Consider the following 27,610-nt stretch of genomic DNA (forward strand, 5'->3'; position numbering starts at 1 on the left):
GGAGAAAGCAGCAATGGGAGGCCGTACAGGGACCCATGACAGACTCTGGACTTGGCAGCAGCATGATGAGGCGGTATAGGGGCCCATGGCAGATTAGGGACCTGGCAGCAGCTATAGGAGGCCCGTAATCTGCCAGCACCCTATGACAAAAAATGGAACACACCAGCAGTGTGAGGAGACCTGAAAGTGGCACATGGCAGAGTGTGGCGATGGAGACAGCAGCAATGGGAGGCCGTACAGGGACCCATGAGAGACTCTGGACCTGGCAGCAGCATGAGGAGGCGGTATAGGGGCCCATGGCAGATTAGGGGCCTGGCAGCAGCTATGGGAGGCCCGTAATCTGCCAGCACCCTATGTCAAAAAATTCAACACACCAGCAGTGTGAGGAGACCTGAAAGTGGCACATGGCATGAGACACTGTGGACCTGGCAGCAGCATGAGGAGGCGGTACAGGGGCCCATGGCAGATTAGGGGCCTGGCAGCAGCTATGGGAGGCCCCTAATCTGCCAGCACCCTATGACAAAAAATGGAACACACCAGCAGTGTGAGGAGACCTGAAAGTGGCACATGGCAGAGTGTGGCGATGGAGACAGCAGCAATGGGAGGCCGTACAGGGACCCATGAGAGACTCTGGACCTGGCAGCAGCATGAGGAGGCGGTATAGGGGCCCATGGCAGATTAGGGGCCTGGCAGCAGCTATAGGAGGCCCGTAATCTGCCAGCACCTTATGTCAAAAAATTTAACACACCAGCAGTGTGAGGAGACCTGAAAGTGGCACATGGCATGAGACACTGTGGACCTGGCAGCAGCATGAGGAGGCGGTATAGGGGCCCATGGCAGATTAGGGGCCTGGCAGCAGCTATAGGAGGCCCGTAATCTGCCAGCACCCTATGACAAAAAATGGAACACACCAGCAGTGTGAGGAGACCTGAAAGTGGCACATGGCAGAGTGTGGCGATGGAGACAGCAGCAATGGGAGGCCGTACAGGGACCCATGACAGACTCTGGACTTGGCAGCAGCATGAGGAGGCGGTATATAGGGGCCCATGGCAGATTAGGGGCCTGGCAGCAGCTATGGGAGGCCCGTAATCTGCCAGCACCCTATGTCAAAAAAGTCAACACACCAGCAGTGTGAAGAGACCTGAAAGTGGCACATGGCAGAGTGTGGCGATGGAGACAGCAGCAATGGGAGGCCGTACAGGGACCCATGAGAGACTCTGGACCTGGCAGCAGCATGAGGAGGCGGTATATAGGGGCCCATGGCAGATTAGGGGCCTGGCAGCAGCTATGGGAGGCCCGTAATCTGCCAGCACCCTATGACAAAAAATGGAACACACCAGCAGTGTGAGGAGACCTGAAAGTGGCACATGGCAGAGTGTGGCGATGGAGACAGCAGCAATGGGAGGCCGTACAGGGACCCATGAGAGACTCTGGACCTGGCAGCAGCATGAGGAGGCGGTATAGGGGCCCATGGCAGATTAGGGGCCTGGCAGCAGCTATGGGAGGCCCGTAATCTGCCAGCACCCTATGTCAAAAAATTCAACACACCAGCAGTGTGAGGAGACCTGAAAGTGGCACATGGCATGAGACACTGTGGACCTGGCAGCAGCATGAGGAGGCGGTACAGGGGCCCATGGCAGATTAGGGGCCTGGCAGCAGCTATGGGAGGCCCCTAATCTGCCAGCACCCTATGACAAAAAATGGAACACACCAGCAGTGTGAGGAGACCTGAAAGTGGCACATGGCAGAGTGTGGCGATGGAGACAGCAGCAATGGGAGGCCGTACAGGGACCCATGAGAGACTCTGGACCTGGCAGCAGCATGAGGAGGCGGTATATAGGGGCCCATGGCAGATTAGGGGCCTGGCAGCAGCTATGGGAGGCCCGTAATCTGCCAGCACCCTATGTCAAAAAATTCAACACACCAGCAGTGTGAGGAGACCTGAAAGTGGCACATGGCAGAGTGTGGCGATGGAGACAGCAGCAATGGGAGGCCGTACAGGGACCCATGAGAGACTCTGGACCTGGCAGCAGCATGAGGAGGCGGTATATAGGGGCCCATGGCAGATTAGGGGCCTGGCAGCAGCTATAGGAGGCCCGTAATCTGCCAGCACCCTATGTCAAAAAATTCAACACACCAGCAGTGTGAAGAGACCTGAAAGTGGCACATGGCAGAGTGTGGCGATGGAGACAGCAGCAATGGGAGGCCGTACAGGGACCCATGAGAGACTCTGGACCTGGCAGCAGCATGAGGAGGCGGTATATAGGGGCCCATGGCAGATTAGGGGCCTGGCAGCAGCTATGGGAGGCCCGTAATCTGCCAGCACCCTATGTCAAAAAATTCAACACACCAGCAGTGTGAAGAGACCTGAAAGTGGCACATGGCAGAGTGTGGCGATGGAGACAGCAGCAATGGGAGGCCGTACAGGGACGCATGAGAGACTCTGGACCTGGCAGCAGCATGAGGAGGCGGTATATAGGGGCCCATGGCAGATTAGGGGCCTGGCAGCAGCTATGGGAGGCCCGTAATCTGCCAGCACCCTATGTCAAAAAATTCAACACACGATTCATGATTCATGGCAGATTTAGTCAGTTGTGTCAGGAACTGGTGGTTTGAAATCCAGACTAATCCACGCCTGATTCATTTTCACAAACGTGAGTCTCTCCACACTTTGGGTGGACAGTCGTGTCCTCCGCGGAGTTACAATACCTCCTGCCGCACTAAACACGCGCTCCGATGCCACGCTACTGGCTGGGCATGACAGCCTTTCAAGGGCAAATTCAGCTAGTTGGGGCCAAAGGTCAAGTTTCGTTGCCCAGTAGTCAAGGGGATTGTCTACCTCGGTTGGCAGGGTGCTGTCCAAGTAGGCCCAAGCCTGTTGTTTGAGGTCCTGCTCCAGGTCTACCTGATGCTGCTGCTGCTGCGGCTGGTTAGTAGTTTCCTCACTGCGCTGGTGAAGAAAGCTACTCATCATCGACTGCAGACTGAGGCAGCCTCTGCTGGTGGAGCTGCCACTGCTCCTACCACCCCACCCCTCCCCTGCTGCCATGGCAGCGGAACGCGAGCGCACAGGGCCCACAGTGTCTGAGGATGGACGTTGACGCACAAAGGCAGAGACCAACTGACTACATAGGTGGTTTTTATAGTACGTTATTTTGGCCTCCCTCTCAGCAGGTGTGAAAAAGGCCACCATTTTTGAACGGTAGCGAGGGTCCAACAAGGTGGACAGCCAAAAGTCATCCCTCTGTCTGATGGTTATTATTCGGCTGTCGGTACGCAAGCAAGCGAGCATGCTATGGGCCATTTGTGCCAAGGAATGCGAGGGACTCCCTGCCTCCATCTCCACAGCATACTGCCACGGTGCGTCTGGGTCCTCTGTCTCCTCCTCCTCCTCCTCTACCACATGCTCCTGCTCCTCCACTCCTGTCCGCTGAGTGGAAAAACCACCCATTTCACTCAATAATTCCTGAGCACAAATGTCCTCCTCTACCTCCTCCTCTTCTTCCTGTCCTGCCCCCACAGGGGTCATGTGGCGTTGAGATCTGTGCGCCACGTCTACCGCACCCTGACCAGCCATTGTTAACAGCATTTGTTCCAGGACGTGCAACAGAGGAATGACGTCGTTCATCCCATAGTCCTGCCGACTCACGAATAGCGTGGCCTCCTCAAAGGGCCTGAGCAAGCGGCAGGTGTCACGCATGAGCTGCCAATGGCTGACATCTAAGTTACACAGGGGAGTACCTTTATCCGCTTGTAACATCAGGAAATCGGTGATGGCCTTTCGCTGTTCGTAAAGGCGGTCTAACATGTGTAGGGTTGAATTCCACCTTGTTGCAACGTCGCAGATCAGGCGATGCTGTGCAATTCCGTTCTGCCGCTGCAGCTCAAGGAGGGTGTGCTTTGCGGTGTAGGAATGGCTGAAATGCATGCAAAGTTTACGTGACATTTTAAGGATGTCTTGCAGTGGGATGGTGGATTTTAGGAACCGCTTGACAACCAGATTAAACACGTGAGCCATGCATGGCGCATGGCACAACCTTCCTTGACGCAGAGCAGACACCATGTTCTTTCCGTTGTCGGTCAACATGGTTCCGATTTTCAGTTTGCGCGGAGACAGCCATCTGTCGATTTCTCTGTTCATTACACTGAGAAGTTCCTCCCCTGTGTGACTACGTTCGCCAAGTCATACCAGGTGCAGCACAGCGTGACACCGTTGCGCCCTGCACATGTGATATGCCGGTCGGGTAATGGGATTTGGCACGGGGGTGGCGGCTGAGGACACGGCGGAAGAAGAGGTGGTAGAGGCGGACATCTTTTGTGGACCAAGGATGTGCAAACGTGGAGGCAAAAGCGGCGTGACCTGTCCAAGTTGCTGGTGCGGCTGTGACGGCACCACGTTCACCCAGTGGGCCGTAAATGACATGTACTGTCCCTGACCGTAGTTACAGCTCCACACGTCGGCGCTGCCGTGCACTTTGGCAGAGACCGACATGCTCAAAGACTGGCCCACCATCTCTTCTACATGTGAATGCAGGGCTGGCACTGCCTTTTTGGCGAAGAAATGACGGCTTGGCACTCTCCACCGCGGCGCGGCACAAGCCATCATTTCTCGGAAAGGTGCTGAGTCCACCACTTGGAAAGGGAGGGACTGCAGCACCAGCAACTTGGACAGGAGGACGTTCAGCTTTTGCACCGTCGGGTGCGTGCTCGCAAACTGTTGTCTCTTGGAAACGGATTCCAAGAAAGACTGCTGACGGAATCCGTGAAGAGGAGTAGCAGGAGAAGGAGCATCTGAACGAGCGGAAGATGCCAATGAGCGACAACTCCCCTCAGCAGAGGTGTTGGAGCCTTGACTGGCTGATGGAGGGCGATTGACGTCGGGTGACGGAGCAAGTAACGGAGCGGGTGATGGAGCGGGGGCTGGGGCGGGCAGAACCGCCGTATCTTTATCACGGTTTTCCCAGGCCACCAAATGGCGATGCTGCATATGCTGCCGCAACGCTGTAGTCCCAACATGGGCCCCCTGGCCACGCTTGACTTTCTGGCCACATAGTCGACATACGGCTACGTTTACTTCCTCGGGCGGCTTGACGAAAAATTGCCACACCGCCGAGTAGGAAACTTTGCCCCCGATACTCCTCACTGGCTGACTGTTGCTTCCTCCGTGCACACCAGCACCACTACTGGCCGTGGTGGTAGGCTGCAGTGGAGCTGGTGCTCTACTCTGTGGCCGTTTGGCTCCACTGACACTGCTGCGACCCTGCTGCCTCCTGGGCAACCCACCGACTGTTTCGCTCGCTGCCAAGCTGCCACCCTCTTCTCCTGATGATGCGGAAGAAATTGCCTGATGACGACGAGGCTGCCAAGTGCGATCAACCTCCTCATCATCAAGTAGGGTCTCCGCCTCACTACTAGCCCCCTCGGCTGCATGTGGGTCAGGAGACAGACCTGTCTCTAGACCGGCTACCGAGCCACTCTCCTCGCCAGTACTTCTTCGCCTGGCTGCTAAAAAGGCGGATGTCTCCCCACGTTCCTGACCGCCCTCTGTTAGCTCTTCCTCACTGTACAGTGGGGCTGAGCCCACAGCATGCGATACTTCGCTTGGTGATGGAACACCAAAGGACAGGGGCAGGTAGAGGACACGTGATTTCAGTGGGCTTGGTCCCGGGCCATGCCAACTAACGGTTGTGTCTGACGTACCCACCGACCGTTGGCTGTAGGTGTCAGAGGTGACCTGGGAAGAGGAAGACGACCGAGCCAACCAATCGATGACGGCAGGGTTGTCGGTGGAGACACGACCGCTGGATGACACCGGGAGCACTGGCCTCTGGCTGCGAATAGTGCTGCCTCGACCCCTTCCTCTGCTGCCACGTCTGCTCGCTCCTAAAACATTGCCTCCTCTGCCACTCCTCTGCATGTTGTCTGACATACTCTTTAATTCAACGATTCTGTGTCCCTGAGTAACAATTCTGTGTCCCTGAGTAACAATTCTGTGTCTGTCCCTGAGTAACAATTCTGTGGCCCTGAGTAACAATTCTGTGTCCCTGAGTAACAATTCTGTGTCTGTCCCTGAGTAACAATTCTGTGGCCCTGAGTAACAATTCTGTGTCCCCGAGTAACAATTCTGTGTCTGTCCCTGAGTAACAATTCTGTGGCCCTGAGTAACAATTCTGTGTCCCTGAGTAACAATTCTGTGTCTGTCCCTGAGTAACAATTCTGTGGCCCTGAGTAACAATTCTGTGTCCCTCAGTAACAATTCTGTGTCTGTCCCTGAGTAACAATTCTGTGGCCCTAAGTAACGGTTCTGTGGCCCTCAGTAACAATTCTGTGTCCCTGAGTAACAATTCTGTGGCCCTAAGTAACGGTTCTGTGGCCCTCAGTAACAATTCTGTGTCCCTCAGTAACAATTCTGTGTCTGTCCCTGAGTAACAATTCTGTGTCTGTCCCTGAGTAACAATTCTGTGGCCCTGAGTAACAATTCTGTGTCCCTCAGTAACAATTCTGTGTCTGTCCCTGAGTAACAATTCTGTGGCCCTAAGTAACGGTTCTGTGGCCCTCAGTAACAATTCTGTGTCCCTGAGTAACAATTCTGTGGCCCTAAGTAACGGTTCTGTGGCCCTCAGTAACAATTCTGTGTCCCTCAGTAACAATTCTGTGTCTGTCCCTGAGTAACAATTCTGTGGCCCTAAGTAACGGTTCTGTGGCCCTCAGTAACAATTCTGTGTCCCTGAGTAACAATTCTGTGGCCCTAAGTAACGGTTCTGTGGCCCTCAGTAACAATTCTGTGTCCCTCAGTAACAATTCTGTGTCTGTCCCTGAGTAACAATTCGGTGGCCCTAAGTAACAGTTCTGTGGCCCTCAGTAACAATTCTGTGTCCCTGAGTAACGTTTCTGTGGCCCTAAGTAACGGTTCTGTGGTCTCAGTAACAATTCTGTGTCCCTCAGTAACAATTCTGTGGCCCTCAGTAACAATTCTGTGTCTGTCCCTGAGTAACAATTCTGTGGCCCTAAGTAACGGTTCTGTGGCCCTCAGTAACAATTCTGTGGCCCTCAGTAACAATTCTGTGTCTGTCCCTGAGTAACAATTCTGTGGCCCTAAGTAACGGTTCTGTGGCCCTCAGTAACAATTCTGTGTCCCTGAGTAACGTTTCTGTGGCCCTAAGTAACGGTTCTGTGTCCCTCAGTAACAATTCTGTGGCCCTCAGAAACAATTCTGTGTCTGTCCCTGAGTAACAATTCTGTGGCCCTAAGTAACGGTTCTGTGGCCCTCAGTAACAATTCTGTGTCCCTGAGTAACAATTCTGTGGCCCTAACTAACGGTTCTGTGGCCCTCAGTAACAATTCTGTGTCCCTCAGTAACAATTCTGTGTCTGTCCCTGAGTAACAATTCTGTGGCCCTAAGTAACAGTTCTGTGGCCCTCAGTAACAATTCGGTGTCCCTGAGTAACGTTTCTGTGGCCCTAAGTAACGGTTCTGTGGCCCTCAGTAACAATTCTGTGGCCCTCAGTAACAATTCTGTGTCTGTCCCTGAGTAACAATTCTGTGGCCATAAGTAACAGTTCTGTGGCCCTCAGTAACAATTCTGTGTCCCTGAGTAAAGTTTCTGTGGCCCTAAGTAACAGTTCTGTGGCCCTCAGTAACAATTCTGTGGCCCTCAGTAACAATTCTGTGTCTGTCCCTGAGTAACAATTCTGTTGCCCTAACTAACGTTTCTGTGGCTCTAAGTAACAGTTCTGTGGCCCTCAGTAACAATTCTGTGTCCCTGAGTAACGTTTCTGTGGCCCTAAGTAACGGTTCTGTGGCCCTCAGTAACAATTCTGTGTCTGTCCCTGAGTAACAATTCTGTGGCCCTAAGTAACGGTTCTGTGGCCCTCAGTAACAATTCTGTGTCCCTGAGTAACGTTTCTGTGGCCCTAAGTAACGGTTCTATGGCCCTCAGTAACAATTCTGTGGCCCTCAGTAACAATTCTGTGTCTGTCCCTGAGTAACAATTCTGTGGCCCTAAGTAACGGTTCTGTGGCCCTCAGTAACAATTCTGTGTCCCTGAGTAACAATTCTGTGGCCCTAAGTAACGGTTCTGTGGCCCTCAGTAACAATTCTGTGGCCCTCAGTAACAATTCTGTGTCTGTCCCTGAGTAACAATTCTGTGGCCCTAACTAACGTTTCTGTGGCCCTAAGTAACAGTTCTGTGGCCCTCAGTAACAATTCTGTGTCCCTGAGTAACGTTTCTGTGGCCCTAAGTAAGGGTTCTGTGGCCCTCAGTAACAATTCTGTGGCCCTCAGTAACAATTCTGTGTCTGTCCCTGAGTAACAATTCTGTGGCCCTAAGTAACGGTTCTGTGGCCCTCAGTAACAATTCTGTGTCCCTGAGTAACAATTCTGTGGCCCTAAGTAACGGTTCTGTGGCCCTCAGTAACAATTCTGTGGCCCTCAGTAACAATTCTGTGTCTGTCCCTGAGTAACAATTCTGTGGCCCTAACTAACGTTTCTGTGGCCCTAAGTAACAGTTCTGTGGCCCTCAGTAACAATTCTGTGTCCCTGAGTAACGTTTCTGTGGCCCTAAGTAACGGTTCTGTGGCCCTCAGTAACAATTCTGTGGCCCTCAGTAACAATTCTGTGTCTGTCCCTGAGTAACAATTCTGTGGCCCTAAGTAACGGTTCTGTGGCCCTCAGTAACAATTCTGTGTCCCTGAGTAACGTTTCTGTGGCCCTAAGTAACGGTTCTATGGCCCTCAGTAACAAATCTGTGTCCCTCAGTAACAATTCTGTGTCTGTCCCTGAGTAACAATTCTATTGCCCTAAGTAACGGTTCTGTGGCCCTCAGTAACAATTCTGTGTCCCTGAGTAACAATTCTGTGGCCCTAAGTAACGGTTCTGTGGCCCTCAGTAACAATTCTGTGGCCCTCAGTAACAATTCTGTCTCTGTCCCTGAGTAACAATTCTGTGGCCCTAACTAACGTTTCTGTGGCCCTAAGTAACAGTTCTGTGGCCCTCAGTAACAATTCTGTGTCCCTGAGTAACGTTTCTGTGGCCCTAAGTACCGTTTCTGTGGCCCTCAGTAACAATTCTGTGTCTGTCCCTGAGTAACAATTCTGTGGCCCTAACTAACGTTTCTGTGGCCCTAAGTAACAGTTCTGTGGCCCTCAGTAACAATTCTGTGTCCCTGAGTAACGTTTCTGTGGCCCTCAGTAACAATTCTGTGGCCCTCAGTAACAATTCTGTGTCTGTCCCTGAGTAACAATTCTGTGGCCCTAACTAACGTTTCTGTGTCCCTAAGTAACGATTCTGTGGCCCTCAGTAACAATTCTGTGTCCCTGAGTAATGTTTCTCTGTCCCTAAGTAACGTTTCTCTGTCCCTAAGTAACGATTCTGTGGCCCTAACTCTGTCCCTAATACAAAGCGGTCTGCCTCTCTTGAATGACTGGAGGCAAATGGCGAATTCTAAAATGGTCGCCATTTATAGCTCGACCATTACACAGTGCTGGCTGGCTGCTGATTGGCTAATGCGATCACATGTCATTAATGAATGCATTATGGGTCAGCGCGCCTTGTCTGCGCGCCTTCCCAGACATCCCCGCTCCGTCGCCGCACATGTCGCCGCCATTTTAGGAAAAATTTCGATTCGCGCATCCGAAGTATGATATTTTTCGGATTCGGCGCGAATCGAAAATTTTCCAATATTCGAAACGAATTCCACTTCGCCTACTTCGATTCGCTCATCTCTACTGCTAACCATACAAAGAAGAGGAAACCAATCCCAAAGTCAAAAGGTCAACTTCCATCCTTTCAGTCTATAGCCTGGACTGACCATCATCAGGTAGTACTGAACCAGCTCATTGAAGTGTTAACTCATCCTCCAGTTATGGGTTACCCCGATTATTCTAAACACTTTGTTCTTCACTGTGATGCCTCGCAAGAAGGACTAGAAGCCATATTATACCAAGAGCAGGAAGAGAAACTAAAGGTGATTGCTTATGGGTCTAGATCTCTCACACGTGCTAAGAAAAACTACAACATGCATTCAGGGAAGCTCAAGTTTCTAACAATGAAGTGGGCAATATGTGATAGATTCCGAGATTAGCTATATTACTGTCCATCAATTGTGGTATATACTGACAACAATCCACTAACCTATGTCCTCACTACAGCAAAATTGAATACAACAGGCCATCGATGGGTTGCAGAACTAGCTGACTTCAACTTCACTATTAAATATCGTCCCGTAAGAAGGAATGCTGATGTAGATGTACTTTCTCGTATGTCATTGAGTCCTGAACAATACATGCAACAATGTTCACAAGAAGTAGACAACAAAGTCATCACTTGCATAACCCAAGCAATTCAAGCACATCAAAAAGAAAGGATACCTTGGCTATGTCCAATGACGATTGGCAATACAACTACAACAACAGATGCGGCATCAAAGAAGGTAACTCAAATACTGAAAGAGACAATAAGAACCGCACAAAAGGAAGACCCTGTGATTGGATAAGTATGGAAGTACAAGAGCCAATACAAGTTTCCATCCAAACAGGAACGACAAGGTGAACCTGTTGATCTTTTCATACTTATGAAACAATGGACCAAACTTTACCTCGAGGACGATGAAATTCTGAGACAGAAAACATCATCTGGTTCTCAACTAGTGTTGCACAAGTTGTACCATCACTTAGTATGGAAGGAGTTACATGAAGAGTTGGGACACTTAGGAGTAGAAAGGACTGTAAATTTAATCAGAGAAACATTCTTTTGGCCATATATGCAAAGGGACACTGAGCATTACATTACACACCAATGTACTTGTCTGAAAGACAAATGGCCAAATAAGCCTGTTTGGGCCCCATTGAACAATATTGTGACAACTTATCCTTTTGAGATGGTCTCAATTGATTTTCTTCATCTCAAGAAATGTAAAGGTGGATATGAATATATCTTAGTGGTAATTGATCATTTTACAAGATTTGCTCAGGCATATGCAACCAAGAACAAGCCCGCAAAAACATTGCCTACAAAATATTCAATGATTTTGTCTTGAAATTTGGATTTCCTACCAGAATTCACCATGATATGGGTAGAGAGTTTGAAAATCACTTGTTTTTGACATTAGGGAAGCACTGCCACATCAAAAACTCTCACACAACTCCATACCACCCAGAAGGTAATGGGCAAGTTGAAAGATGTAATTGTACCCTGCTATCAATGCTTCGTACCCTGTCACCAGATTCCAAAAAGGACTGGAAAAATTCACTGGCAAAGGTAGTCCATGCATATAATTGTACTTGAAGTGAAGCTACAGGACAATCTCCATTCTTCCTATTGTTTGGAAGGTCTCCAAGACTACCCATTGATAGTATGTTTGACACTCCAGTAACTGAAAAATACAAGACCTACTCTCAATATGTAAACACATGGACAGATAGAATGACTGAGGCCTATAATGTTCCTTCAAAAATATCTACTCAAGCTACACAGAAGCTATTGAGTTCTACCCATGTCAGCTGGAAGTAAGTGAGTATGATTTAGAAGAGTCACAGAGACCTATAGATCAACTTGAAAAAACTGAGTATGCATTTGGAGATATAGAAGAAGAATGCCCAGCAACAGAGAACACAGCACAGCTTGTTGAAAGTGATGTAGAGGAGAATGCGGACCTTTGAGATTCACTTCCTCAACATAGAATACAACCCTACAGGAACAGGAGACAACCAAAGATTTTGACATATGACACTTTGGGGTTTATTTACTAAACCTGGTTGACTCAGAATCTTGGGCACCTGTGCATGGTAGCCAATCAGCTTCTAACCTCAGCATGTTCAGTTAAGCTTCAGCAATAAAACCTGGAAGCTGATTGGTTTTTATGCAGAAGTGGACAAGATTCTGAGTCAACCAGGTTTAGTAAATAAACCCCTTTAGGTCAACCCAGTAGTGTTACCAGAGTTTCACCTATACAGGTCATAGACAGTATTCCTACATTACCTATTGACTCTAGCTGATATTTCAGTTCAGAATGTTTTGCTGAAGACTATAGAAGTTTGTAGAAGTGATTATGTCTATTGATCCACTGTTTACTATTTGGGACACTACACCAAAGTTAATTACCTAAACCAGAATAATTATATGTTACTTTTCCGTTGGTCAAAGTAAGGAAAAATGTAATTGCATTTGTATTGCAGATATTGTAGGTCAAGCAGAAACAGTTTTAGGTGCGGGTTCTAGATATTACAAAGAGACAGGGTCAGCCGATAAAAGTACAGAGCAATAGGTGGCAACATTATGCTGCATTGTCGATGTACAATGGGTATTCCGCCATTATGATATACAAATAAAGAAAAAGGTATAAAAGTAATAAAAGGTTCCCTAGTTTCTCATCACCTTTGTCTAAACTTAGTAACCTATACAAATATATATTGAAAGGGGTTTTACTAAATAGTTGGTTCCACACAACTATATCTTGCCAGGTACTATAGCGCTGTGGGCCTGGTGGGAAGCTGTGACGTAAAAGGGAGTAGATGTCACAGGGAGGATGTTTCCTCAAGTAACTTAGTTACTACCTACCCTTGGCTTTCTATGGTTACTACAAGACAAGTAAAAGTATGTTTTCTTAATAAGAGTCTGCGTATGTCAGGGACGACATAACAATTTTGTGGGGGAGAGTGTAAGAGGTGTAGAAAATAGGCAGCCCCATAAAATTAAAATCCGAAGCCTAATACCTAATATAACTGTAATCTATCTTTGTCAATAGAAAATACTAGTGATTGCATTTTTATTGTATCACCACAAGATGGCAGAACTACATCCTGTTTATAATAGAAGGACATAGGAGCGGGGAACTGAAAGTCTAACACTTTTTTTAGACAGTAATTACAATGAACATCCTGTCTCATGCCATTAAGAGTTTTCTGTGTTTATTACAGGTAAGCAGGAGGCTGTTTAATGTGGCAAATAGGACAAAATGACTTAACATGTGCCCTGGTGGTCAGTAAATGCCACCGCTACTATTATGCAATCAGACTACTCTCAGCATGAATGTGAATATATATTGCAGGTATGCGATTTGGCGCTAAGATACAGGGAATGTGATTTCGCTATTGTTGGTTAGATCAGCATGTGAATAGACTGGTGCAAGACAGACAGAATTGGCTTGTCAGGCTCCAGTAGACTCAGATGCGCTTCGCCCTTTTTGGGGATTAATCATAGAGGCTATCTGAGGAGTTCTGTACAGGTGGAGACCCGGATCTGAAGCCATCTTTTCATATTTATGCCATAGGGAGTTGGTGTCTGTGTGCAGACAGTCATTTTTTTGTTGAATTTTATTATTTTTATCAATACTATTAATTTATAATTTTATATTGTAAAAAGCTTAACAGGCACTAATGAATTGAAAAAAAAAAGCATAATCTTCCAACAATGCAAGCTGTTCTAACCAATATAGCAGCATTAATATCACTTGCAAAATCACTTTCTAAAAAATTCCATCACAGCCATTACATACACGCAATGTAATAGTGAGAAGGCTAGCCTGACTAAAGTTACAACAAAGAACTTAGTACATAACACATGTAACAACCTTAATTTAATCCCTCTGTCATTATGGCATACAGACAATTATGTAGTGTTTTACTCTGATGTTTTCAGATTGGAGGAGCGGCAGCTGGTCTCCTAAAGCTGAAATGACAAAATTCCAGGGGTCTGAATGGCTTTCCTGACAGTCTCTGTGACAAAGCAAAGCAGGGAATTCTATTTTATCCATCTTTATTCTCACTGGTTAAAAATAAATACAGAATTCAGTGGCTGGTGGTGAGTTGGCAGTTCAGGTGCCGAGTTTTAGACTTCACAGAGTTCCACAGAGAAATAAATGGCTGGTCCATGATTCTACACTCTACCATGAGGTACTGACCCTTTAATATGGGTGGTAGTTAACATTCTGCAAGGTGATTAGCAAATATTTTTTAAAAATTAGAGCATTTAAGAGTATTTTGAGAGAAAATAGAATACACGCTGAAAAAATATGTTTTATAACTGCTACTGCCTTTTTTAAAAATATGAAATCATCAAGAATATTTTAGATTAAACCTAGAAATAAAGTTACCTCCATGCCAACTTGCCGTGGGTAACACAGGAGGGAGAGATTCATTTCTCTGATAGGAGACCAAGTTTAATTGCCAGATCTATGACTCATGCAGCTGGTTGAGAGCTGCACATACATTCTCAACATGGGTCTGTAAGGATGAATATGCTTTCCATCTGTGAGAACCTAATTACGAGCAAACTCAAAAACACAGTCAGATGTTTGCATTGTGTCGGATTCAATGTGCAGCCAGTGAAATGCAAAAAATATTATTTCAGAAAAAGGGTCTTGGCTTGTTTGGGATGAAGGGGTGTCAGGAAAAGTCATTTAGCTACGTAATTGGCTTCGTTATCTTTTTTTCTTTTTGAGGGGGGGAGGGGGCTGCTCTTATTTCTTTCTAATGAATAACAAATCATTATTTTTCTACAAGTCCTCTAGAACTCATCACCTTCATCACAGAATGGCTGACCCACTCTTTTACTTACTTGACTAATGAGATAATTTTATATACTTTATATAAAGAACAAGTCACATCAGAGAAATGGGAGATAAACCTTTGCTTGTAGGAAATCTGAATTAGATAAAGATTGTTAACACTGCATGTCTTTTAGTTACCTAACACTGATAGCAAGGTAATAGCAAAATGAAATCTGACACAGAGAATATAAATTAATGAAAAAAAATGTGTGTGTGTGTGCGCGCGCGTGTTTATACATCAACTCTGTTTAATTGCTGGATTAAGTGTTGTTAAAATACTCAACATACCACTATTTCAGTGCTGCCATAAAAGAGCATCACAGCTGACAGTGGAGGAAGGGGACATGGAATTTAATGACAGCTGTATTCTGTTATGTTTCTGCATTGCAGTTAAATGCAATTTGTAGACAGGATAACAGAAGGTCTGTGTAGGAGGAGAGGCTGAGTTATAGCCAGATGCTGATTGGCCATTGACATAAAAAAAAAATAGTGTTTGGTCACTATCCAGTCTTGTGGGCTTTGCTTGTGAAGATTCAGCTACAAATGGTTCAGAATAACTGGCCAGAATTCTTTTAACAAAGTACTTTGAGAAACATACTCCCAGTAAGAAAAGACATTTAGCCTTGGTTTTAAGTAAGAGACACTCTTATAGTTTTAGTTATGTGTATTCTAAAATTGTAAGTGTTACTATATCTTGACCTTGCAACAACCAAAATGTGAATGAAAGAAAATAGACTTAAATAAAACCTGACCATACCAAACAATGTAGTTAAAACAGTATGACAGATCACCCTACCACTTTGCAAAGGCAAAGATCTACAGTACTTTAAATACACAGTGGAGATCTTTTATGCCAACAATTAAATTTGTTTTCAGGCTGTTTACAAAATTAGTAAATTTAAGCACGTAGAGAGAGGAAAGAAACCTTTACAGAGACCTTTAAAGCTGATGGTCTGTTTTCTAACAATGCTGCTAAGAAGTCTAAGAGACCATCTCCACTTGGTAAGCTTCTTAGTGTCATGTGCAGGTATCAGGAGCCCAAGATGCCGAGAACAGCCCTTCTTAAAACTTCACCCTTAGAACCCCCAGGTAGTGATAAAAGAAACGCAAGGGTGGGGCAGCACAGTGGCTTAACGGTTAGTATTAGGATCAGCCTGGCAGTACTAGGGTCACTGGTTCGAATACCAACCACAGGACCACCTGCCTGGAATTTGCATGTTCTCCCTGTGCCTGCGTGGGGGTACTCAGGTTTCCTCCCACACTCCAAAGACATGCTGGTAGGTTAATTGACCCCTGTCTAAATTGGCCCTAGTGTGTGTATGTATGAATGTGAGTTAGGGACCTTAAATTGTACACCCCTTGAGGGTTAGGGACTGATATCAATGTACAATACATGTATATAAAGTGCTGCATAAATTGACAGCACTATATAAGTACCTGAAATAAATAAATAAGGGGATGGAGGGATTTCAGTGACTTATAATGCATATACACACATGCTGGAACTTGTGAATGTTGAAATAGGATACACACCAACTGCAAGAGTAGTAGGGCATGAGTGCAGTACCAAATCAGCATGCAAGGAAGAGGTCAGCAATGAGTGGGTAGCAACAAGCAGAATTGATAAGCAAGAGTGAAGTTGAGGGTACAGGTTGGCAACAGGTACAAGACCACACACAGGTAGGAACTCCAGAAAATGGATCAATAGGAAGCTGAGTCAGTAAGCTTTGGTTCACACCTATGCCTTTTTTTAGTGTGTTTTGCAGAAACATGGTTTCCTATGGATCTAGTTCATATCTGTGAATTTTTAGCCAGTGCCTTTTTTGGAAAGCAGTGTAACGTACTTGGTGGTGGAGCCTGATATGAGGAGGTAGGTTTCTTTTCAGTCTAGGTCAGCAACTGAAAGGTAAATCAAAATACAACACGGCAGGCAGAAAATTAGTCAGTCAGGCCAGGGTCGGTAACAGCAGACACATGGGTGGACAAGCAGGCAAAGATCCAAAGACAAGCCAGGGGTCAGTACACACAGTGTTCAGGCAAGGTCAGGAGCAGAGCCAGTCGATATCAGGAAGTCAACACAAGAACAGGTATCAGAAACTTCAGGAAATATAATAGACCAAACGACAAGGACCCAAGCCCATAGTGCAGCCTAACTGCTTCACGCCAAGCGTACACAAATATGCGGCCGTGACGCAGAGTGGCTGCATATTTGCATACCATCTATAAACAAACATGTGCTGAGAGTTCGTGCTCTCAGCACATGTGTTGGCGTCCCACGGAAAGGTCCCAATCTCTCCTTGCGATTGGGACCTTGCGATCATGTGACTGTGGTGACAGCCAATCATGCGTACCTGAGAATTGGCTGTGAACTAATCTTCTGTGTGCCGGAATGCGTCTTTGTTGACAAGCAGATTGTGTTTTGCATGTAATAGACTTCAATGGACCCACGCCATAAACGTACATGTTACATTTTTTATGCAGTTTGATTTTTTTTACCGGGTAATAGAAAAGTATGACAGTTCTGTTCATGTGGTGCGACTTTGATGCGACTTTACTCTCTCGAGCTCACAAATAGCATCAAAGTCACATCAAAGTAGTGCAGGAAACTTTATGTGTTCAAATCACTTATTGTTGGCTAATAGGAAAGTATGACAGTTCTGTTCATGTAGTGCAACTTTGATGGGTCTTCACACTCTCTGGCACTCAAAGAGCATCAAAATTGCATCAAAGTAATGCAGGAATCTTTATGTGTCCAAAGTGGCATTTTTTTACTGATAGGAAAATATAACAGTTCTGTTCATGTAGTGCAACTTTGATGCGATTTTACACTCCGTGGCATTCAAGTAGCATTAAGTTGCGTCAAAGTTGCATCAAAGTAGTGCAATAAACTTTATATGTTAGGGTTAAAGGCTAAGGTTAACGTTAAATGTTAGGGTTAGGGTTAAGGGTTAGGGTTAAATGTTAGGGTAAGAGTTAGAGTTAGGGCTAGTGAAAACTGTTAAGGTTAGCAGTAATTGTTAAGATTAGCAGTATGTGTTAGGGTTCTAATGCTAGCCCTAACAATTAATGTTAACCCTAACAATTACCACTAACCCTAGCCCTTAACCCTAACATTTAACCTTAACCCTAACCCTAACATTTAACCTCACCCTAGCCCTAACCCTAACATTTAACCCTTACCCTAGTGCTTAACCCTAACCCTAGCCCTTAACTCTAACCCTAGCATGCTACTTTGGACACATAAAGGTTCCTGCACTACTTTTATGTGACTTTGATACTACTTTGGTGCTACTTGAGTGCCAAAGAGTGTAAAGTTGCATCAAAGTTGCACTACATGAACAGTACTGGCATGTTTTCCTATTAGCCAAAATAATGCAACTTCGGACACTTGAAGTTCCTGCACTACTTTGATGGGACTTTGATGCAACTTTGATGCTACTTGAGTGCCAGAGAGTGTAAAGTCGCATTATAGTCACATCAAAGTCGCACTACATGAACATGTCATACTTTCCTATTAGCCAGAAAAAAGATGGGGTCCCTTATTAACCCTTAATATTTTTCCTTTTGATCAATTTCAAGAAGCCCTCCACACAATTGTGTCCCTCCTATGGCTCACTAGTATCTCTGGGGTTGAATGCATTTGCCCAGCCATTGCCCAAACTTGCATTAATGCTTACTTCCCTCGAGCACCAAGTTAGAGCTTACATATAGAGAGGCATAAAAAAAACATGTTCACCAACCCCAAATCAATAAAACAACTAAGCCCAAAGAACCTAACCCAACCTCTCACTTTCAAAAGGGAGAGCTTCATCAGGGGTGCAGTAAAGTAAAATAAAATAATTCAGTAGCATGTGTGCCAACACCACATGGTCAAATAGCAGGAATGGTGGACAACCCCACCTTTTCCTCTATTTATTGCCAAGGATGGCTGCTATGCCTGCCTCTTCCTGAGTGATATAAGAAGAAAAAAGCAAACAAATGCCTAAACTCCTGCGTTGGACAATGGACTCCACAATGTCTGTGGCCCCACATGGAGTATTTAAGGAATGCAAGCCTTGCTGCCCTCAATGGATCAGGGAAATCCAAAAGAACTGCATACAAAGAAACAAAAAGAGGGTGCATTACTTTTTAAAATAGATATTTATTAATAAAAAGTATTATACTCACAATGGAATAAAATCAAAAGCATGCCACAGGAAATACAGCATGGTCCAATCTCCCTGAAAGTTGTCTGGTGGGGGACTGTAGACCTCTTAATAGTTGACGCGTTTCTAGGCTATACCTCTTCCTCAGAGCCTTCCTTTCCTTCCTGAGTGATAAGTAAACCCCTAATTCAAACCATAGGGTGTATGTGATCTGAGACAATACACATTTTGCTTAAGTATTTTTTTGTCCAGATTACCTTTTCTCTGTCCTAAGTGGACCTGCTGAATAATCCTGAACTTCAGGAAATCAGCTTTGCCATTATGTTTATACCAAACGTGTCTGGCAATTGGCCTGTCCTTCTTTAATGCCACATCATTGGCATGCTCCAGTACAGGACATTCAAAATGAATGACAGGTTGCCGAAGAGAGTAGGACAAATCCCCAGAACAATGTTTTTTTACATGTTCCATCTGTCTATGACGGCTATGGAATTGTGTTGTAAATCTCAGGTTGGAAGTCTCATCAGTGTCAGTGTCAGGGTCCTGTCCACAGCAGAAGTTCTAGCGTTTCTGCCAATACTCTACATGGCCGCAGAAGGACACATCAGCCTCAGTCTGGTGCCAGACGGCCTTTATAAGGAGACTCATCACTTCCTCTGGTTGCTGGATGATCTCTAGCTCCCCGTGCCTTGTTCCTGTTTCCTGTGACCTGCGACTTCCTAATCCCGACTCGGCTTGTACTTGGACTTGTCTGCTCTACTTACCCCCTGATCTGACCTCGGCTTGGCTAAAGGATACTATCTCTCTCACTCCTCCATGTATGACCTCGGCTATCCCACCTGACCACGTCTGCTCTGACTCCCACCCAGTTCCTGAACTCGGCTCGAACTGACTTCCCAGTAAAACATCCAAATCCCAGAAGGCTTGCATACCACGCACAGGCGCCTCCAGTCTGCAGACCTATCCCCGTGCACCAGCGGTGCTTCTGAGTGGACCACCAACTAGCACTCCTACAGGCGACCTGTGCAACTTTTTGCCTGACTCCCGTTGGCCCACTCTCAGGGGAATCCGGAACTTAGCCGCAAGGGAAGCCCTCTCTCCATTGGCCTCCATCACCAGGTACGTGATAATCAGGAGTATTAATGTTATTATGACCAGTAATGTATTAAGAATAAGCCTGGTCTATAAGAGAAGGTGGATAACCTTTATCAAGGAACTTCTTTTTTTGAATGTCACCCTGTATCTGATAATCTGCAGTTGTGGTGCAGTTTTGTCTGAGCCTACAAAATTGGCTTTTGGAGATGTTTTTTAAATATATTAAAAATAAAAAGGTGAGACCTTAGCATGTAGCTCCTTTACAAGATAATTTAGAGTTGGTGACTGGGGACAAAGAAAGGTAATTGTATTAAATTCCTTCTTCAGCTCTGTGTATACAAAGAAAAATTGGGGGACTCAAGTTAATAATGGTGTACTACTGACATTGAAATTTATTTGGGTCTAGAAACATTTAGACAAAATAAAGGTGAATAAAGCACTTGGACCAGATGGCTTACACCCACATATTTTGCAGAGTTGAACTCTGTTATTTAAAAGCTATTGCTTCTAATTTTTATAGACTTATTGTATGGAATTCCACTATATTGTTTACCACATCCAAATATTATACACAAAAAAGAAACAAAAAAAAGTAGACTTTAATGGTACATGGGATGACACTGTGAATATATAAAATCTTTCTATTCAATTTCATTCAAACCTTACATTTTTTTGGTAACGTTTGAATAAAATTGAATAGAAAGATTTTATATAATCACCGTGTCATCACTTGTACCTGTAAAGTCTGCTCTTTTTTTCTTTTCTTTTTTGTCTTTAGTGACTGGCTCAGTACTACTAGATTGATGCAAGGCCAAGGCCAAAGGGATCAAAATCTTTACTAAGTAACTACAGACTGGTTAGTTTAACTTCTATAGTCAGGAAGATACTAGAGAGTATAATAAAAGACCACATAGATTAGTTTTTGCTAGAAAACAATATTTTAAGCATGGATTCATGAAAGACCGATGCTGTCAAACAAATCTGCTGTCTTTTTTGAGGGTGTAAGAAAAACTTAAAAAACATGGCTGTGAATATATTATATTTGGACTATGAAAAAGCATGTGACAGTTCTCAACACAATGTGTAGTTAAAGTCTATAGACTTGGAAATTTCCATTTGTAAATGTATAGAAAACTGGCTATAAGTCCATTTTCAGAGAGTTGTGATTAATGATTCATGCTTTGATTAGTCTAAGCCAGGGGTCGTCAAACTTTTTAAACAGGGGGCCAGTTCACTGTCCCTCAGACCGTTGGAGGGCCGGACTATAGTTTAAAAAAAAAAAAAACTATGAACAAATACGGACACAGTACAGGAGATGACCAGAGACTGCGGACATACAACGGCAGCAGGAATACTGGGCCGTCCGCTCCATAAGACACACAGACATTTCCCCCCAAGTGTGTCTTATGGAGCGAAATAATGCCCCATCATTGGTGTCAGTGGGAGGAATAGTGCCCCATCATTGGTGTCAGTGGGAAGAATTGTGCCCCATCATTAGTGTCAGTGGGAGGAAAAGTGCCCCATCATTGGTGTCAGTGGGAAGAAATGTGCCCCATCTTTGGTGTCAGTGGGAAGAAACGTGCCCCATCATTGGTGTCAGTGGGAAGAAACGTGCCCCATCATTGGTGTCAGTGGGAGGAATAGTGCCCCAACATTGGTGTCAGTGGGAAGAATTGTGCCCCATCATTGGTGTCAGTGGGAGGAATAGTGCCCCATCATTAGTGTCAGTGGGGGGAGGAATAGTGCCCCATTGTTGGTGTCAGTGGGGGGAGGAATAGTGCCCCATCGTTGGTGTCAGTGTGGGGGTGTGCCTTTCCTGAGCTACAGCTCTGGTGCCCAATCACCGGTGAGGAGGTGGAGCCGAGCGTCAGGAGTGAGGGAGTGGCCGGAGTGAATGAAGGAGCAGCGCTTCCTGGACTGGATCATCGTGGCACTGGGACCAGAGACAGGTAAGGTACAGCAGCCCCCTGCCTACCCCTGTACTTAGTGTCCCTTCCTCGAGGAAAATCCGCCCCTGCCGGCAGGTCGGATAAAAGGCCTCGGCAGGCCGCATGTGTCCCGCGGGCCGTAGTTTGAGGACCCCTGGTCTAAGATTTTTAGTGGTGCACTCCAAGGTTCAGTGTTGGGACCTTACATTTTTATAAATGAGATAGAGTTTGGGAATAAAAGTACCATTTCTGTACAGATGACACCAAGCTGTGTAGTGGAATAACATCCTTTCTGAGTGTCTTCAACTTACAAGCAGACCTTAATGCACTATTTGATTGGGAAACTATATGTCAAATGAAGCTTAATGTTGATAAAAGAAAAGTTATGCTCTTGAGGGCTAAAAATAAGCGTGCATAATACATTTTAGGAGGAGTACAACTGAAGCAGTCAGTGGTCGAGAAGGAGACAGGTGTTTTGCTATATCATCGACTTAATAATAGAATGCAATGCAAATCTGCAAGTTCCTAAAGCAAGGAAAATATTAAAAGATGTATATACTCCAATTAGAGAGACATCATTTTGCCCCTCTAAAAAGCATTAGTAAGACCCAGGGGTGGACTGACAGCTCATGGGGCCCCCGGGCAATAGGGGATCATGGGGCCCCTGTGTCCTTGCCCAAACTCAAAAAAGCCTATGAAAAAGGTACCAGGGGCATCTCATGGGGCCCCCTACTGACCCCGGGCCCTCGGGCAGTGCCCACGTTTCCAAATGGTCAGTCCACCTCTGGTAAGGCCTCATCTAGACTATGAAGTTCATTCATTGCCATAAAGAAAATTATTTGGTGTTATTTATGGGTAATAACACCAGAGATTGTTGAACCAGTGAACATAATATTGCCTTCTGGGGAGATCAGGAAGGAATTTAATTTTCCCCTGTTGGAGAAAATTGGACCATGCTATATAGGTGCTTTTTTGCCTTCCTTTGGATGAACTGTGGGTTTATAATCTAATTTTTTTTCCCTGTTAAATTAAATGGAATTGTGTCTTTTTAATGCTAAGTATGTAGCAGATCCCAAGCCAGTCTCTGCACATATAGCCCATCTGGCACCATTGTCAGCGGCAAAAGTGCATGCAGATCTACATTCTCAGTTCTATGAATTGTGTACTGTCCATGTTCCTGCACCAACCTATGAGTATGCTGTTGGGTAAGAGCATACTGACACTCAGGTTTTTCAGATGTGGCAATACTTTGAATAGCCAGCAGGGTTTTTTCTAGTCTTTCCCAGATTCTGAATTTTCTCTGCTCATGATAATAACTCTGTAATCTATTTTACGGTTATCTACTAGTAGTTTTTCAACAAAAGAAATCCCTTCATCTGAAATATGAAACAAAAATAAGTTCAGATTTAATCTAACACACAAGAACCGTTGCATCATTTCTGAAACTTCACCTAGATAAATATACATGGAACAGGCTTACTACCTCAGAAGTTCATATAGTGGCTGATTCATTAAACCAGGCGAAAAGAAAATCAGCACAAAAGTAGAGCTTATTGGAACATTAAAAATAAAAAATAAGATCCCAGTAACAGCAAAAAATAAAAATTTGCATTTTCTGCAATACTCACTTTTAATCTAGAGCTGTACCCTGCAGTATTTCTTTTCCATCACTAGATATTCTCCATTTTTTTAGGCTTAAGCTTTATCACTATGTGTTTTTGGCTACTATGGGCAGTCCAATTTGTACTAATTTTCTATTCTCTCTTACTGCATGGGGTATAAATCCAGGCATAAACTGTTACTCCGGTTGGTGCACTATAAAACTTTGTGGTGAGCCTTTGGTTTGTTATGGTGTGTTAGGCATCCCACGGGCTACCTTAATGCAACAAATGTTAAAGCAGAGCATAATGTGCGCTAACACATCATGTCAATGTGTGGAATAATGTACACTAATATGTGTAATTCCACATTATGACACACATGCTTTCCCGTTTCTTACCTTTCCATTCTGCAGCTGGACCATATACAAAATACTCAGTACAGCAAGTCAAAGTTTACACAGGAACCTTGGGTAGGGCAGCTGATTGGAGCAGAGGGAAGGTGAGATGTACCTTTTACTCCATACAATAGATTAAATATATTACTTTGCCTAGTATAGGAAAAGTGCAGTAAATTACAGATACCTGAAAGATGGTCTAAAAAAAACAGTTATTACCATAAAAAACATACAGTCATATTAACAAGTTCATCTGATGGCAGTGATACAGTGTAATCTGAGATTTCACTAGGTAAGATAAAGTATATGCAAACCCCCACCTTGTAAAACAACCCAGTTTAAAACAGAAATGAAACAGCTGCCCATCAGGATTTAAAAGTATTACTATGTGCCTTGTGTATTCGTCCTCAGCCAGCACATTACGTTCTTGATATGATAAATGCAACTCTGAAGGCCTGGTGCTCAATTCCACAAATTGCCAAATGACTAACCCTACAAACTCTAACCTATTTTCCTTGCACTCTCTGCATTAAATACTACAGATCTATATCTTACCTGCTGGACCACAAACAGGATACTTGCTATTGGAATCATGTATAATCCCCAAAGACTTGCATTTTTTAACAGCTCATTGAGTTCTTCCACAGCTCTAGTAAAGACTTTTACATTTACTCATGTCTCTGGTGCGCTAAAATGAATCTAAGTCCCCCAACAAGAAAGGTACATCCCTATTGTATAAGCTGCTATCTACCCCTAGGAAGGATGAGAAAGCCCAGTCTATGGAGTACTGAGAAAGGACTCACCACTTCACTGGTCCATTGAAAATGGCAGTCAGCACTCCAAAAACCCTGCCTGTTCTCCAAAAACATGTTGCACTGGGAACCATATATGAAAGTATATTACAGATGGTATCACACACCTATTAAATTAGCTCAGCTGCACCACTCAATTTATCCCAAGTGTTGGTGATTGTGTGACATGGATGGGACCCCATCACATATATGATGGAAATGTCCTCTCCTCTCCTCTTTTAGAACATCCATGAATGCTTTCCTTGTAATGTTAACTGGCATTGATGTAACCCTGACATCACAGATGGCTCTTATGGGAATTGGGTTGGAGGACTGGCCTCATTCAGTGCACTCCTTAGTTACCCATGTCCTCATAGTGGCCAGTCTATCTATTGCTTGCACGTGCAAATCCACAAACATTCCTACTATCCAAGAGGTGAATGGCACTCTTAATGATCACTGTGAAATGGAATGGTTATTTGCTAAAGCCCACCTGGCCACTTCTAAATTTTACAAATCATGGCATCTGTGGCACCAAAATCCCAGAAGCACTCCCATGACTTGAATTACCTCATACTTCCTCTATGGGATTACCTCCCATAATCTACCTCCTTCCACCATATTCCCCATAGAGCCATCATACTGGTATTTGTAGAACCTAAATGGATGCTTCCCCATCTCTCTACTACACTACATTCCTCCAAGTCCCTTACACTCCTGTCCCAGAGCCTACTCAGGGTGGGCCTGGATGCAGGAATCAACACTTATATATCCCTTGCCTGCTCTTTAAAGAAATAGATTATAAAACTCCCTTTATTCCACTCTCTATTAAGAATCTCAAGGCTGTACACTGGGAATTGCAACATAATGTAATTTTGTTCCACTCATCCATATGCTTTACTATATTTGTTTCAATCACCATATTTAAGTTGCCTCCTATTATTTACCATTCGCACTATTTCATTGAAATGTTGGCACGTGGAGATCAATTACTTCTCTTTGTGCTTGATGTTTATATGTGCTTATGTTTTACATATTGATGTAAAACTTGTTATTGTCTGTACTTCAGAAAATCTTTCAATAACATTTAAACAACAATAAAAAAAATAGAAATGAAAGGCAAAACATTTATAGATATGCATAAAATATTATTATTAATATCCTTTTTTCTCCTTTTATAAGGATCACATACTCTCTGTTCTCAGCTGCATAAGGAGCTCAGGGAACAGAAACAGCAGCACACTGGTCTTCCCAGAGAATGGCTGTGCGGTGGGGTGAAAGTGTCAGCAGAAGTCTGATCATTGAAGGAGTTCCAGCACAGCCAGAACATGGCCCATGTTGTACTCTCCTGCCTAGTGTGGCCAGTTTTTAGTAGGAAAGCAGAGAGACTTGCAGGAACACCGGGGGTTTCACACAAAGGAAGCAATACAAAGAGAATAGGATATTTTTTCATACAAGTAAATGGCATAGCATTTACATATCAGAAATATTAAATGTTGGGTTTACATATTCTTTATTGATGAATGTTACATGACCATCAAAGATACTCAACTCATATAGACATGCAAGTCATCATTGTGACTCTTTAAAGCATTGCTTGACAGATTTCATAAAATATGTTCATTTGTCATATTCATAAAACATTGCTGACAATTGTAATTCTCTACTACAGGACATAAACTTACTGATTGGAGGGTCCCCATTTCCTCTGATGCTCAGTTACAATCTTGTGTCATTCAAGTGCATAATTAAATGGTCAAAAGTGTGCTCAAAAACTCACAGGCACACATACCATATCACCAATACCAGCTTACTGTGTTAACATACAGCACGATGAATGTGTTGACATTTGTAATTTTCTCCACATCATAGTTTTCTTTTCAGTGTGAAACAGAAGGAACAAACATCCAAACAACATTTTCCAAACCTTTTAGATTCTTTTTTTGCTAGTTTGCTTGTTTTCTCTAATAAAAGGAACCTTGTAAAGCTGTCATCTGCCACAACCCATTGGCATCATGGTGTAGAGCACTGCAAATAGATGCAGAACCCCCTGAGAAGGTGGAACCTACTGTAGTATTCACACACAATCCCCACAAACAGGCAACATTTTTAAGCCCACTTTCCAAGTAAGCAAGCATCGAACAATAAAGACAAAGGCAGAAAATTTCAGAAGACTGTACTCTAATATTAAAGACTCAACATTACTATATATAAAGTACAAGGCATGTCAAGACCATAATTGGTAGTATTTCATCATAAGAAAAAACTAAATATTAAAGTGGGAAGCCAAATTTTGTATTAGAGAAAGTGTCAAAAGTCAGGGAAGGCTATATAAGTTTCTAATCAAAACATTTAAAAAGGGCAACTAAAATTGACCATGGATGCAATACCATGTGTAGTACCCTCCTAGATAGGGGGAGTTAGGTCCTAGTTATTAGGTAAAGGCTGAGTAGCAGCCAGGAGCAACTGTCAGAGAGAGGTCAAACTGTGTTCAGGACTGAGAGGCTCTGCAGATCAGCCCCTCTGGAATTTCCCCTAGAACTCTCTAGAACTTTGGAGAAAGGTCTAGAAGCAGATGGATATGAGGAGTGGCTTGTTTGCACTCTTAGGGGATCCTGGCCAATCCCCAACAGGAGGCTTGGCAAGGGGCCAGGACAACCATTTAAAAATACCTGAGCGTGCTCAGCAGCAGGAGAATTCAGGTGGAAGAGAGAGAGGAATGTGAGGCTGGAGGCAGTAGCCTGCGAGGGGCCTAGATGGAGAGAGGCTAACTTGCAGGCAGAGGACTGTCAGGATTTCTATGAGAGGAATTATATTTTTATTTACTCTCCAACTCAAATTATATTTGCTTTAAACCGAAGAGGCCCCAAAAATCCAGGGTCACTTTCAGGTCTCAGTTTATGCAGGATACAATCTCATTCTCAACTGAGTTTGTTTTGCAGATTAAGTGAGGACAGAAATGAGAAAAACAAGGACACCTCTCAGTGTAGGAACAATGAGTTTCTGTTCTATTTACTGCACCTGGAACAAATGAACAATATTTACTAGCCTTTCCAGGCCCCATAAAAGGAAACTGTGGACTTGTGGACACAACAAATTAAAAGCCTAGT

Source organism: Staurois parvus, unplaced genomic scaffold, assembly GCF_062004578.1.
Source record: "Staurois parvus isolate SC_StPar_1 unplaced genomic scaffold, SC_StPar_1.0 ptg000402l, whole genome shotgun sequence".
Classification (NCBI taxonomy): domain Eukaryota; kingdom Metazoa; phylum Chordata; class Amphibia; order Anura; family Ranidae; genus Staurois; species Staurois parvus.